Source organism: Dromiciops gliroides, chromosome 2 (genome assembly GCF_019393635.1).
Source record: "Dromiciops gliroides isolate mDroGli1 chromosome 2, mDroGli1.pri, whole genome shotgun sequence".
Lineage (NCBI taxonomy): Eukaryota > Metazoa > Chordata > Mammalia > Microbiotheria > Microbiotheriidae > Dromiciops > Dromiciops gliroides.
Genome location: NC_057862.1, coordinates 234,626,638 through 234,638,374, shown reverse-complemented (window position 1 = coordinate 234,638,374; position 11,737 = coordinate 234,626,638). Strand labels below are relative to the sequence as shown.

General features: G+C 39.6%; 1 pseudogene; it reads left to right on the top strand.

Annotated features, from left to right (window-relative positions):
• The first annotated feature begins 1,649 nt into the window (after window positions 1–1,649).
• LOC122743312 lies at window positions 1,650–10,837 on the top strand (annotated as a pseudogene).
• The last annotated feature ends 900 nt before the right edge of the window (window positions 10,838–11,737 follow it).

Below are 11,737 nucleotides of genomic sequence, written 5' to 3'. Positions count from 1 at the left end.
GCTCATATTAATTAGCACGGAAATCTTTTCACGTCTGCAGAAAGGGCTGCTGAATTACCAGTGGGATATCAGGGTGGGCAGACTATCAAGTAACTACTAATTAGGTTACTTCCCACTGCTGTTGACATGCTGGGGACACGTTCCTGAGCCAAAATAAAAGGGGGTGGAGGAGACAGGAAGGGAGGCAGAGATAAATGAGCAAGACAGGCTTTTCACTGCTTATTCAGGAAAATGGAGAGTCAAGATGATGAGGAAAATGTGGGTCTCCTGCTTAAAGAATAAGTCGAAATGGAAATGACAGGTAGCAAGTGGCAAGGTTGTCTGGTTATTTTCCCCATGCCAGTGATTTATCTTTTGTGACATCATTTCATCATTTTGTTAGAATACTTTGAAAAACACATCAACCATAGGAAGCAACTCTGCTCCTCTGTGGCCTGATTTGAAATCTGAGTCACAGGTATTTGGATCACGTGGATCGGGCCGTGTTCATTTTCCTTGTTTTCTTTTCTTGCCAGAGAGACCTTGTTTTGCCTTGAAATTTCCCCAAATTGCAATCTACTGTGAGGTATGGTCAAGCTCCCGTGCAGGGGACCTCAGCTGAGGGGACTACATGTCTATATTTCCAGAAATGGGAGAATCCGAGTGGTGGTAGGGTCACTGAGATGCCTTCTTAGTCAGGGCTGCATATTTTGGAACAAGGACACAGGATCTTCCTCTGGTCCCTTCTCCATTAGGAAAATTCTTCATTCTGTCTGTATTTCAGTTTGCCTATTTCCTTTTTGCTCTGTCCTCAGTGGAGGTAGAAAGTAGCTTAGTTGTCATTTTAAATGTCTCCAAATGTCATTATTAGGGTAACCTCTCAGTCACATCTCTTGCCTGGAGGATTGTGGTTCTTTCTGTCTTTCCTTGTAAGCAGTATGGGAACCCAGACCAAGCCTGCAGGAGACAACAGATCACGGCTGTTACCCTTTGACCTTAACAGCACAGATTCCTTCAAAGAACTCTAAACACATGGCCCCTTACTTTCTTGAATGTTTCTACCTAGCTTATAAATCCTATACCACCTACTATGTGCAAGACACTGCTGTTGATTGGTAGGGAGAGAGTGATAGAAAGATAAATGAGACAAGGTCACTGCCCTCAAGAAGTTTAACTAAACTCTCAACCTTTTAAACATTAACTGACTTACCTCATCTCCATGTTTCCATGGGTTTGCGGAAATCAACACCAATTTCACTCTCCTAGTAAGAGTCTGACCTGTGATAGATGAAAATAGCAGTATGTATTTCTATTTACAGTTTACAAGGTACTTCACAGTAACCTTTTGGGGTAAGTGGGGCAGGTACTATTCATTTCACTTTTACATATATTGAAACTGAGCTTTATAGAGGTTGTTGTTCCCTGTCTAAGGTCATAATAGGTACCATAGCCTGGAATTGAACATAGTCTTCTCTCCATACCATACTCCACTGACTAATATATGATGGAAGGGAAAGTTAAGCTATGCTTGGTAACTGGTTCCCAGGTGTTTTGCTGTTTTTCCAAGCATCATACTCACTTTTAAAATGAAAGGAGTGGAGCCATTGTTTCAAGGGAAGAGTAGAACTGAGGTAGTTGCTGTCTTTAAGGCTTCAACAAAACAAAAAAGAATGAGTGGGAGTAGGGTTGGGAAGGCAAGGCAGTGGGTGTCTTGTAGAAAGAACTGGAAATGAAAGAGTGTCCCAGACAGTATGCTTACCATGAGAACACACACACACACACACACACACACACACACACACACACACACACGTGAGGAGAAGAGGTCTATCCACAGAGGGGTGAGATAGCAGAACAAATGGGTTACCTAAAAATAGCAGTGCTGGTTTCCCACATTAAAAGGATGGGGCCTCTGTGAATTTCTCTGGCTGTTTGTAGAGAGTTGATTTATTTATTGAGAGATGGAGAAAGCGGTCAGATAATTCACTCTAAATGGAAAATCAGCAACTTCTTCTGTCACTAACTACTAAACTGATGATCCAAAGGGTAGGTGCCTTCAGACATGCCTAGGTATGGTCCTTAAACTAGGACTTAAACATCTCTTCACAGGTTGGGATGATGGAGGAGTAAAAATGATGGATTGTTGGAAGGGTTTACCTCTTTCAGACTTTGACAATTTTGCTGATTGAAAGAGGCAAGGAGTAAGATAAATGTGAGCCATGGATATGGAAAAAAAAAACCACTAAGAAAGCAGAGACAGTGTAGTTATCCCTGGAAAAAACTGGTCTTAGTGTCTTATTTCCCATTTCTCATTTGTGTATTTCTGAATAAAGAATGTTTGAGTTAGTAATTGGGTAACCCTGAACCCCAGAACTGTTTTTTGATTATTGGATAAATTGCCTAGTTATGGTTTAGTCAGGAGAGATGAGGAGTTGATTGCTCAATATAGGCTAGACTGATGTTTCTCATGGTGAAGATAAAGCCCTGAACCAAGTTTGTCCTAAGAAAAGCCCTCAGAGCTGTATGGAAGAGAGAAAATACTTCTCTGTACTTCTTTGGAGATGGAAGTCTCTCAGAGTCAAGCAGAACTGGAAAGCTTTGGCAAATCCCATGCTCAGGATCTATGCCCTTTCTGAAAGAGTATATTACTATTCTGGCTGTGAAGAGGTAATGTTGCAGTAGCAGAGTCCCTTTGCCCAGAAGCAGACCAGCACAGCCACCAGCAAATTTTGTAAGGGCAACACCCCCCCAGTAACAATAATTGATAACATTTATATCGAACTTACTATGTGTCAGGCTCTATGCTAAGCACTTTATAATTATTACCTCATTTGATCCTCTCCATAGTCCTTTGAGGTAGGTGCTATTATTAGCCCCATTTTACAGATAAGGAAATTGGGGGCAGACAGAGGTTAAGTGACTTGCCCAGGGTAACATAGTTATTAAGTGTCTGAAGCCAGATTTGAACTCACCTTCTTGATCCAGGCCCAGTGCTCTATCCACCACATCACCAGCTACCCCTTGAAAAAGGGAAAAAAGGACATTTAGGCCCACAATTTCAGAGTCATGAGTTTCCCTGCCCATGTGTATTTTCTACGCGTGTGCTTTCTTACAGTGGTACATTAAATTGTGTCCACTTTTTCTGATGTACACCATGTTCATTGGTGAGAAAGTCTGCTCCAGATTTATGGGTGGAATGTTATGTGATTATTAGTCTTGCTTTAACTTTTGAATACATTCTTCTGTTAAGGGTGGGTTGACTGGGGCAACTAGGTGGCACAGTGAATAAAGCACTGGCCCTGGATTCAGGAGGACCTGAGTTCAAATCCGGCCTCAGACATTTGACACTTACTAGCTGTGTGACCCTGGGCAAGTCACTTAACCCTCATTGCCCTACAAAATAAAAAAAATAATTAAAAATTTAAAAAATAAAAATAAATAAGGGTGAATTGAGTCAGCTGGCTGATCTGTTAATGAGATACATACCAGTAGTATGAGTATGCCCCCTCCCCTTACCTTTAGACCCCTGAGAGTAGTTGTAGCAGCTGTCACCTTTAAGGGGAGTCTCAACTTGACAGCTTGGGTGCATGATGAAAGAGTGAGTCTACAAAAAGAGAGAGGCTAAAGAGGGGGATTAGGTAGGCCTGACCAGGGTCCTTTAAGTGAGACTTCCTTTCTCAGATACAGATAATGGAAGATTGAAAATTATAGATTTCCATCATAAGCAATACTGGCTGAGGTCCTCAGTCATCCATGTCCTAATTACTGTGTACTTCATATTCACACATAGATGTCGGTGTTCATGGCATAAGTATTAAAGGTATAGTGAGAGGCAGCAAAGTGTTAATAATATCACCTAAGATGCCAAGAAAATGATAGGAGGGGAAAATAGGAATAATAATAGCAATAACTCACATTTATACACTTTACAATTTACAGAGTACTTTCCAGTGCAAATAATTACTTGAGTATCAGGGACTGTAATAATTGGAATGATGCCACCTACTGGAGACTTGCTGTGGGAAAGCTCCGCCATGAGGAAAATGCCTCAAAGGGCAAGGCCATGTGGCTTTTCCTTGGCGTCAGGAAGTGATGTTTGCTCATGGGTGCTGTCTATAAAGGCTACCAGCCAATCAACTTGAGGAGCCTCCTATTTTCTGAGAGGAGACAGGGAGGAGGAAAGAGGGCCTGCGTGGGGAGAGCTCTTGCTCTTTTTGGGTTCCTGACTTGATGGTGGTGGTGGCGGCAGAGGACTTCACAGGAAATTTGAGGAAAGATAGGAATGTCAGGCTGTTGGAATTCTGTTCTCAATCTTTTTCTTTCTATTTTTCAATAAACCCTTAAAAACCTAAACTCGTTTTAGCAGTGATTTTAGTCAGTTTCCCCCCAAACTGGGGGAACAGTTTAGAATCCACATTTAGAATCTTAAATTACACAGGACATTGGAGATCCCCAAATCATAACTGAGCATTATATAAAATAATAAATTTAAATCAAAACAAGGCATATATATATATAGATGTAAATACATATATCTGTGCATGTATCTATATTGATCTCTCTCTATATATAAAATTTATACACACACACACACACACACACACATATATATCCCATACTTCTTTAAGAAGTCACATTTTAAACAGCAATTAGCTCTTTGCCCTTCTGAGGGAAGATAACATTTATTTCCAATGACTCTTTGGTTCAAATATTTATGGGAAAAGCCAAGGCTTTATTGCTATTAATCTTTTGAATTCTTTCTATTTTCTTATGGTTAGTCATTGAAAGGTTGATTCCATTATTAAGGATTCAGTGAGAGAGGGATAAACTATGGTTCCAAGAAAGGGATGGGCTGAGGAATAGATAGAGGAAAGGAAGGTTTTCCTCTCCTGTCTTCTGCCTTTCTGATTCACCTTTTTCCTGAACATCTTAAAACAACCTGGCCCAAAGAATGCTTTGCCCACAGCCTGATATGCAACTCTAACATCTCATAGTGACCTTCATTTCTGGTATTAGTGGATTGGGCCTCTATTTCTCATCTCCATGTCTTTGTACAAGATGTTCCCCAAGCCTAGGATATCCCTGATCCTCATCTTGTCCTCTTAGACTTTCTAGCTCACCTTAATGCATAACTTAGGTACCACTTCCTCCATGCAATTCTTCTGATCTGGCAGGGTGTTAGCAATCTTGAAATTGTTTCCTTTTTGTTTTGTATTGACTGACTTGGCATCAGGCAGCTAGGTAGTGAAGTGAATAATAGAGTGCCACCCTGGAGTCAGGAACACTTGGAGTTCAAATCCAGCCTCAAGACATTAGCTGTGTGACCCTGGGCAAGTTACTTTACCTGGTTTGCCTCAGTTCCTCATCTGTAAAATGAGCTGGAGAAAGAAATGGCAAGCCACTTCAGTATCTCTGCCAAGAAAACCCCAAGTGGGGTCACAAAGAGTTGGACAAGACTAACAGACAAAATAATAACAGCATATTTCTTCAGGAGAATGTAAGCTTTGTAAGAACAGATAGTTATGTGGTACAGTGAACAGGGTACTGGTGCTGGAGGCAGGACAATCTGAGTTTATATTCAGCCTCAGACACTTCCTATTTGTGCGACCCTGAGCAAATCCCTTAATCTCTCATTGCCTCAGTTTCTTCAACCATAAAAGCAAAGTAGCTTTTACATATAATAATTATATGTAGTAATAACTGTACCTACCCCCCAGGGTTGTTGTGAGGATCAAATGAGATAATAATTGTAAAGCACTTAGCACAGTGCCATATATAGTAGGGATTTCATAAGTCCTTCCTTCCTTCCTTCCTTCCTTCCTTCCTTCCTTCCTTCCTTCCTTCCTTCCTTCCTTCCTTCCTTCCTTCCTTCCTTCCTTCCTTCATGACTTGTCCAAGGTCACCTAACTAGTAAGTTTCTGAGACTGGATTTGAACTCAGGTCCTTATGACTCCAGGACCAGTGCTTAATCTACTGTGCCACCTAGCTACCCCATGACCATCTCTTCTTAATCTCCTCTGTTGTATTAACGTCTACAACATGACCATTAAATGTTGATGTACCTCAAGATTCTGTCCTGGGTGCTCCTCTCTTCTTTCTCTTTATTCTCTCTCTGTGAACTCATCAGCTCCCGTGGATTTAATGATCTCTATGCAGATGACTCTCAGATTGATCTATATGTCCAGACTTAGTTTTTCTTCTGAGATTTACTAACTTCCTATTGGACATTCTGGATTAGATTTGCTGCTGCTGCGGCTGTTATCATTCAGTCATTTTAAGTTACGTTTGACTATTTGACCCCATTTGGAGTTTTCTTGGCAAAGATACCGAAGCAGATTATTTCCTTCTCCAGTTCATTTGACAGATGAGGAAACTGAGGCAAACAGGGTAAAGTGACTTGCCCAGAGTCACAGAGCTTATAAAAGTCTGAGTCCAGATTTGAACTCGGGTCTTCTTGACCCCAGCCCCTGGCACTCTATCCACTGCACCACCTGGTCTCCATGCCTCAAATCTCTCCATTCTTCAATCTGTCCTTCACACAGCTGCTAAAATAATTTTCTCGAAGTTCAAATCTAACAACATCATTTACCTATTTAAATGCTGCTTCAAAGATTTTTTGCTTGGAAAACTTCTTAGCTTGGCATTTAAAGCCCTCCACAAATTGGCCTCAACTTACCTTTCTGGCCTTATCACACATTTCTGCCCCCTACAAACACTGCAGTCCAGGCAAACTGGCCTTATTTTTGTTCTTCATATGTACATAGCACTTCATGCCCAGGATGCACTCCAACACAACTATTTCTCAGAATTCCTTATCTTTTTTTAAGGAGCAGATCAGAAGCTACACAAGGCATTTCCCGATGCCCCCACCTGCTGGCACCTCCCCATGAAAATTAACTTATATATCTATTTTGTGTAAATCTCTACCTGTACGTGTTGCCTCCCCTTGTTAGATTAGAAACTCTTTGAGGACAGGGTTTGATTTTGATTTTATCTTTTAGAAAAGTATTTTCTTTTTAATTTATGAAATAAAACAAATATTTCTATAACAGAATAAAAACAGAATGCACATGAAGCTTCACATCTGTTATGTACAACTTGCTATTCCTTTTAAATATTTAATAAAGTTATCATGTAAATTTCTCCCCCCCTCCCCGACCAGTCCCCACCCTGCCCTAGATGTGGCTACCAGTAGACACAAATATGTATATCTGTGTAAAATCATTCTAGACATACTTCTATTTATCAGTTCTTTCCCTGGATGTAGATAGTGTCTTTATATCTCTAGAGCCTAGCCCAGTGCCTGGCATATGGTTGATACTTAAGAAATGTTTGATGATTAATTGATTGTAGAATTCAAAACCTAGATCTTCCTGGCCCTGAGTCTAGCATTCTCTATTACCACAGTCTCTCTTATTGTTATTAAAGAGAAAATCTTTTAAGCCAGAACAAAGAGAAGTATTTCTCTTGGTTTTTCTGTCTAAGCCAATTGAATACCTTGCCTTTTTCTTCCCATTCATCTTAGAATGTACCAGAAACACTTTAAATATTTGAAAAAAAATATAAATAATAATTTAAAATAATAATATTAAAACTGTATAGCAGAGAATAAAAGAAAATGTAGAAGGAAGTATAGAAAGCAGAGTAGCTTTGAAAAAGACAAAGTAGGGGGCAGCTAGGTGGCACAGTGGTTAAAACACTGGCCCTGGATTCAGGAGGACCTGAGTTCAAATCCGACCTCAGACACTTGACACTTACTAGCTGTGTGATCCTGGGCAAATCCCTTAACCCTCATTGCCCCACAGAAAGAAAGAAAGAAAGAAAGAAAGAAAGAAAGAAAGAAAGAAAGAAAGAAAGAAAGAAAGAAAGAAAGAAAGAAAGAAGAAGAAGAAGAAGAAGAAGAAGGAAGGAAGGAAGGAAGGAAGGAAGGAAGGAAGGAAGGAAGGAAGGAAGGAAGGAAGGAAGGAAAAGACAAAGTAGCACTTAGCATAGAGTTTAAAAAAAGTAAACAGCATGAAGTGTAAAATTGTGGTTCCATAATAAATCCTCTTTTTATGTTGTGCTGTGTGATCTTTTTAAAAAAATTTTTGTCTTTAATATTTTCACTTTTGTTATGCTTTTTTGTTATTGTTCTTGTTTATTTTTTCTTGCTTTTTTTCCTTTTGTTCTGATTAATGTGGAAATATGTTTAACATGATTATAATGTATAACCTATATCAAATTGCTTATTGGCTTTGGGAGGGGGAGGGAAGGAAGGGTGGGAGAAAAATTTGGAACTCAAAAAATATCTTTACATGTAATTGAGAAAAATTAAAATAAATAAACAAATAAAATTTTAAATGTGTATTTAAGTTCAAAATGAATAAGAAATTAAATTAAAAAATAATGAGGCCAGGGGCAGCTAGGTGGTGTAGTGGATAGAGCACCGGCCCTGGAATCAGGAGGACCTGAGTTCAAATCCGGCTTCAGACACTTGACACTTACTAGCTGTGTGACCCTGGGCAAGTCACTTGACCCCAATTGCCTTACAAAAAAACAAAAACAAACAAACAAAAAATAAAAACAAAAAAATAATGAGGCCTTGGTTCTGCCTTGTCTTGGTACCAAGGGGAAAAAAAAGATTGTACAAGAAATATTTCTCTCAAAAACAAAAAGTGCCTTAATAGATTAAAGGGAAATTTTTTATTGTATATTATTAATACAAAGCAGGCATTTATAAATATATTTTGAGGAAGGTTATAAAATGGCTTAATGTTTAACTTGTCACCTTGTCTTAATGTCAATTTCTTTTATTTGTCTTTAACATTTCCTTCTTCATCTGACTGTATCCTTGGTTACCTTTATATAGTTGCAGTTTTTCTACTAGGCCCAGGCCTAGCATGTGTTACTCCACTACAGTTTTCAGTACTTTTCACCTTAATAGCTAGGGTCTGCAGCATTAACATTTGGGTAAGAGGGAGAAGAATAAGGGAATGAGTATTTTTCTCCCACCCTCCCTTCCCTCCCCCCTCCCAAAGTTGGTAAGCAATTTGATATAGGTTATACATTACAGTCACGTTAAACATATTTCCACATTAATCAGAACAAAAGGGGAAAAAAACACAAGAAAAAATAAGTAAGAACAATAACAAAAAAGCAACAACAAAAGTCAAAATATTATGCTTCAGTCTGCATTTGGACTCCATAGTTCTTTTTCTGAATGTGGAGAGCATTTTCCACCATAAGTCTTTTGGCATTGTCTTGGATCATTGCATTGCTGAGAAGAGCCAAGTCCATCACAGCCGATCATCACAAAATGTTGTTGATACTGTGTACAATATTCTCTTGGTTCTGCTCATTTTGCTCAGCATCAATTTATGTAAGTTTTTTCAAGGTTTTCTGAAATCCATCTGCTTATCATTTCTTACAGCGCAATAGTATTCCATTACATTCATATACTACAACTTATTCAGCCATTCCCCAATTAATGGGCATCCCATCAATTTCCAATTCTTTGCTACTGCAAAAAGAGCAGCTATAAATATTTTTGTACTTGTGGGTCCTTTTCCCTTTTCCGTGATCTCTTTGGGATACAGACCTAGTAGTGGTATTGCTGGGTCACAGTGTATGCACAGTTTTAAAGCCTTTTGGACATAGTTCCAAATTACTCTCCAGAATGGTTGGATCAGTTCACAGCTCTACCAAGAGTGCATTAGTGTTCCAATTTCCCCACATCTTCTCCAATATTTATCATTCTCCATTTTTTGTCATATTAGCCAATTGGATAGGTGTGAGGTAGTACCTCAGAATAGTTTTAATTTGCATTTCTCTAATCAGTAGTGATTGAGAACGTTTTTTCCTATGGCTGTGGATAGTTTTAATTTCATCATCTGAAAACTGCCTGTTCATATCCTTTGACCATTTCTCAATTGGGGAATGACTTGTATTCTTATATATTTGAATCAGTTCTCTATATATTTTTGATATGAGGCCTTTATCAGAACACTGTCTGTAAAAATTGTTTCCCATCTCTCTCCCTTCTCTCAAGATGGTGGACAAAAAAACCCCAAAAGGAACTAAAGGAAAAGAAGGTCCAAAAGGAAGATGTGGCTGAGAAGGTGGTGAAAAAGCCTCAAAAACATTGCAGCTGCAACCCGGTCCTGGCCAGAGGGATTGGCAGATACACCAAGTCTGCCATGTATTCTTGGAGGGCCATGTACAAGCGCAAGTACGCTGTACCCAAAACCCAGATTGAAAGAAAAAGAAAGAGAAAATGCCTGCTACCATCTCAAAGCCAGCTGGTGGGGCTAAGAATGGAGGGATCTGAGTGGTGAAGATCCTCAAAATGCCTAGGTATTACCCTACTGAAGATGTGCCTAGAAAGCTGCTAAGTTACGGCAAAAAGCCCTTCAGCCAGCATGTGAGGAGACTCTGATCTAGCATCACCCCAGGCACGGTTCTGATCATGCTCACTGGCCACCACAGGGGCAAGTGAGTGGTTTTCCTGAAGCAGCTGGCTAGTGGCTTGCTACTGGTGACTGAACCTCTGACCATCAACTGTGTTCCTCTGCAAAGAACCCATCAGAAATTTGTTATTGCCACCTCTACCAGGGTTAACCTTTCAGGTGTGAAAATTCCAAATCATCTTACTGATGCTTACTTCAAGAAGAAGAGGCTCCATAAACCTAGACACCAAGAAGGAGAGATTTTTGATACAGAAAAAGAGAAATATGAGATTACAGAGCAGTGCAAGGCTGACCAGAAAGCAGTGGACTCTCAGATCCTGCCCCAAATCAAGAAGATTCCTTAGCTCCGTGGCTACCTGCATTCTGTATTCTCTCTCTCCAATGGAGTCTATCCACACAAACTGATGTTTTAAATGCCTGGCAAAAGAACTCTTATTAAAATATGTGGAATAACAAAAAAATGGTTTCCCAGCTTTTTGCTTTCCTTCTAATCTTGTTTGCATTGGTTTTGTTTGTGCAAACCCTTTTTAATTTAATGTAGTCAAAATGAGCCACTCTTCATTTCATAATGTTCTCTATCTCATTTTTGGTCATAAATTCTTCCTCTCTTCACAGTTCTGACAAGTAAACTAAACTATTTCTTCCTTTTCTAATTTACCTATGGTATCACCCTTTATGTCTAGATCTTGTACCCATTTTGACTTTACTTTGGTATATGGTATAAGATGTTGATCTATGCCTAATTTCTGCCATATTATTTTCTACTTTCTCCAGCAGGTTTTGTCAAATAGTGAGTTCTCATCCCAGAAGCCAGAGTCTTTGGATTTATCAAATATAAGATTGCTATATTCATTTACTGCTATGTTTTGTGTGCCATAACCTATTCCACTCATCCTCCTCTCTATTTCTTAGTCAGTACCAAATAGTGACTGGATATTCTTTCTTTTTTTGGGGGGGGCAGGCAATGGGGGTTAAGTGACTTGCCCAGGGTCACACAGCTAGTAAGTGTCAAGTGTCTGAGGCCAGATTTGAACTCAGGTACTCCTGAATCCAGGGCCGGTGCTCTAACCACTGTGCCATCTAGCTGCCCCCGTGACTGGATATTCTTGAAGACTAAACCAGCAGACCACAAGCTCTGGAGCAGGTGCTACCATGCTGGAAAAGCATTGAGAATGGCACCAACAATTGATTTTGTGTTTGTCATCTGAGGACCATTTTATCTTAGCTCAGAGAAACTAATCACAAAGTTGACTATAAGTTAATGAATGTGTGTGGTTATAGCAACTGCTTGAGACTATCCATTTCATCAAACA